The following is a 4,329-nucleotide window of genomic DNA, read 5'->3' on the forward strand; positions in this document are numbered from 1 at the left end:
ACACGGGGCGAGAGGAATGAAATGATAATAAAGGGAAAAAAACCTCCAACACCTCTCTACAAGTGCAAACCGAGACTGTTGTGTGCCGCTTCTACTGCAGATGCTTTGCACTTTTCAGAAGTATTCCTAACGGGTTTTCCATTCGTCCTATCTTGCATGTGCTCAAAACAAGGAAGGCTGGAAAGCTCTCGCTGAAATAAAAGCATTTTACCTTGAAAGCAGCAAGTAGTCTCTACCTAGCTATAAATCTTTTATTCAAAAATCACACAGATCGATTTGGGATTTCAAAAGTAATCTAAAAACTTAACTCTTGATGAATAGTTTGAATATCTGTGTGTGTATTCAGACAAACAGAAAATGTTGATATGAGTGAATATATCAATAGTACTTTCGCGACGAATTACGCTGTGCAAAAGTATAATATATGGCGGTGTCGTCATTCTCAGTCATGTGACTCGTACAACAATTTGCTAGCTAGCGCTTATTAATGTTAATTACATTTGACCATCTTTTAAAGTCCCACTTTTCTATTCATTACGAGGTCTCCGCAGATAAGCTTGTGATAATCGTATAAATAAGGACAAATTTTTAAATACAAAAATCTCGTTATTCATGAAATGAAATGTTCCAACCTATTTTCACGTATTTATGTTAAAATTCTTATTGATGATGTGTTAATTCACTTTATCTCACTAAGCAAGTATATGATCGTGAGTAGCGATGCGTATCACTGACAGTTACACGATACAGTCACATTAATGTGATCACCGCCTATGTTCGACGTCAACAAGTAAAAACCACTCACAGACAACAGATGGCAGCACTGTCAGTGGAGGGAACATGAAGCGTGTCCGGTGGACGCAGAAAACAGTGCAGTCACTGTCGTAATGCGGAAACAGAATGATTTTTATTATTGGCTTTCGGGCCAAGGGTGGAACCATTCCCGAAACGACTAAATTTGTAAACTGTTTGCGTGCCGCCGTGGTTAAATTATATGGTTAAACTATACCATGTATGTCATAATGCACTCCGTCTTCAGGCCACAAGTTGCCCATCGGGACCATCCGACCGCCGTGTCATCCTCAGATGAGGATGCGGATACGAGGGGCATGTGTTCAGCACACCGCTCTCCCGGTCGTTATGATGGTTTTCTTTGACCGGAGCCGCTACTATTCGATCGAGTAACTCCTCAATTGGCATCACGAGGCTGAGTGCACCCCGAAAAATGGCAACAGCGCATGGCGGCTGGATGGTCACCCATCCAAGTGCCTGCCACGCCCGACAGCGCTAAACTTCGGTGATCTCACGGGAACCGGTGTATCCACTGCGGTAAGGCCGTTGCCGTATGGAGCTATCCAAAACCAGCGCCGAGATAGCTGTGATGTACCACGGGCCACAGACGAAAGGGTGAACGACAGATGCGGCAATGTGTAGGGCGAATAGATGGCTCTGAGCACTATGGGACTTAGCTTCTGAGGTCATCAGTCCCCTACTACTTGAAACTACTTAAACCTAACTAACATCACAAACATCCATGCCGGAGGCAGGATTCGAACCTGCGACCGTAGCGGTCGCGTGGTTCCAGACCATAGCGCCTAGAACCCACTCGCCACTCCGGCCGGCGGGCGAATAGACATGCAACTGTTGAGCACCTGACCTGCCAGACGAACCAAGAGTCTACCCAGCGAAAGTTGCTGCGTGTGGTCCTCAGCAACAGACGCCTGGTTCATGCATCCATGCTGACTGCTGATCATCGGCGACGAAGGCTCAAATTTGCACACCGATGCCGCGACTGGACGTCCACTGAGTGGCAGCAGGTGACCTTTTCAGATGAATCACGTTTTACGCTCTATCGGACAGATCGCCGTTAGCTTGTACGGTCCTGCAGCAGTCGTCAGAAGTGTCCAGGTCGGAGGAGAGAACGTTACGGTCAGTGGAATGTTTTCGTGGCAGTCCCTACGTGATTTCATTCTGGAAGGCACAACGGATCAAGTCGAGTATGTGTCTGTCTTCGAAGCTACGTCCACCCCTACATGCAGTTTGTTTTTTCCTCCGCACGATGCCATCTACCAGCAGGATAATGCAACGCGTCATACAGTTCGTGGCGTAATTGAGTGGTTCAAAGAGCTGTAGAATGAATCTATTGTAATCCCCTGATCATCAATATTCCCGAATAAGCCCAGTCGAGAATCCGTGGGACCACCTCGATCAGGCTGTTCGCTCCAAGGATCCTCTACAGAGAAACGTAGCGCAGCTGGTCGCGGCTCTGAACTCGGCATGACTCCTCATCCCTGTTGGTGCCTTCCAGAGCCTCACTGACTCTCTTACTGCACGTCTCACGCTGCAAAAGGTGATTATTTCAGGCTTTTGACAGGTGGCCACATTAATGTGACTGAGTCGTGTGAATACCAACAGACACGCAGTTTTCTCCATGCTGTGTAAACTGTTTTACATTTATCACCAAGTATTGTGCACTGTCATTCAGTACACCTAGAACAAACTGTGCCCAAGGTGTGCTGGATTATTTTACAGTTCTGCCGCTGTGTACTAGATTGTTTTACAGTCCTGTCGCTGTCGTGTAGAAAACAGAATTATCAGTAGGCAATTTGCAAAGGCTGGTCACTATCTCGTATGTCATTTACGCATAGTAAGAACCGGACTTCGCTGCTGCGCGTCTAACATTCTTTCTTTCTGATAACTTGCAGCAACGCGCTTGCAACGAAAGAAGGAACAGCGGGTTTGCATTTTGCAGTTTCCAATCCCAGACTGCTACAAAAAAGTCATTATAGACACACTATCCCGATACTCCTTAGGACGTAAGCTTTCCGATTTTTGCAAAGAAAAAAAACCACTTTGCGAAGGGAGCGTTTCAGTATAGAAAGTCAAGTACTCCATTAATTGTGTCGTCCGACCAATCGAAGAATGTTGTTTCCAAAAACAAAAACTAGTAGCTTTACTTTTGTTAATAGATTTCAGAAGCCAGAAATTTAATAAGCAGGTACTTTAACTAATAGAGGTAAAAAACAAACAGGCATTCTCATCAGAAATCCATTTTTGTCAGGAAAAAGATGGTATATCATATTGCAGGAACATTGGGCAGCAATGCAGAACATATTTTCTGACATGGAAAAAGAATTCCGTCCCTGTACGGTTGCTGAATTTCTTATTTTTAGACGTATACACTGGTGTGCAAAACTTAAGAACGAAAGTAACTTTCGCTAGATGTGACACTGCCAAGTAACATACCTTGATGAAACGCGAATCATACATAGTAAGAACTTTTTCCCTTTATGTGGACAACAATGCGTATAATAGCTCCTTCCGTTTAGTAAGTAGTTAATATTGGTTGTAGTGAATATAAAAGCCAAAACAGAAAAAGGGCAGTTGCAATGATGAAATGAACGACGAAAATCGGCGAAGTCTACGTTGTAGGCCTATATTTAATAAGATGATGCGTGACCGTGGAAATATTATTAATAAGTTTTGTGCCTCAGAATAAACTTTACAATAAAATGACGCTCATAAATCGACGTTAGACTTCGTTATCATATAAATGAATGAAGACCGATTCGTTTCGTCGAACGTGCTGTGAGCACTTAATACTGCGACAATGGCGGCCGATCCATTGCGTCATCATACTAAGACGACCAACAACGAATATTTGCTCAAAAGCATTAAAAGTTATCAGGTTAGAACAAGGAGTGAATTAACTAATACAAATGAATAAAGTAAATATTCATAGTAGTATAACTGGGCTTAATAAAAAAAAAATCTGAAAGCACCACATTTTATTCGATCCGTTCACGGAAGGGAATGCAAGGCAGTCTTCAGACACTGGCATTTCTGCTAAAAACAAATTCAGGACGGAAAAAAGTCATAGGACGTATATCTGAGGTCGTGAAGCTGTGAGGATGATAAATTGTAGGATTATAGCGACCGCATCGAAAAGCGCTGGTGGAGGAGCTCCTGGAACGAGAGGATATTCAACGAACAGAGTGGCTGCCCACTCTCCCGACTTGCAACCCATCTAGCACGAATGGGATGCGTTTGGGAGCCGTATTTCAACACGTCCACGTGCACCAACGAGCATCCAGCTGTTTGTCAACCGCGCTGGCCGAGGAATGGAACGCTATATCACCACTTACCAACCTTGTTGCTCGCATGGTAGCATACTGAAAAATATTCACACTCCATTTAGAACCATGTCCCACGTTTTTCAATGTCCAGGGGATCATTATAAATTATTGTTCTCGAATAAAAGTGTTATATATGTTCATCTCATCGTGCATTTCTTTCAGTTATCTCCTGTACTCTATTTTACTGTTCTGT

At 43.7% G+C, this 4,329-nt stretch overlaps 1 pseudogene; it reads right to left on the minus strand.

Annotated features, from left to right (window-relative positions):
• Nucleotides 1-1,226: 1,226 nt before the first annotated feature.
• Nucleotides 1,227-1,343, minus strand: LOC124790433 (annotated as a pseudogene).
• Between the last annotated feature and the right edge of the window lie 2,986 nt (nt 1,344-4,329).

The sequence above is a fragment of the Schistocerca piceifrons genome, chromosome 3 (assembly GCF_021461385.2).
Source record: "Schistocerca piceifrons isolate TAMUIC-IGC-003096 chromosome 3, iqSchPice1.1, whole genome shotgun sequence".
NCBI classification, from domain to species: domain Eukaryota; kingdom Metazoa; phylum Arthropoda; class Insecta; order Orthoptera; family Acrididae; genus Schistocerca; species Schistocerca piceifrons.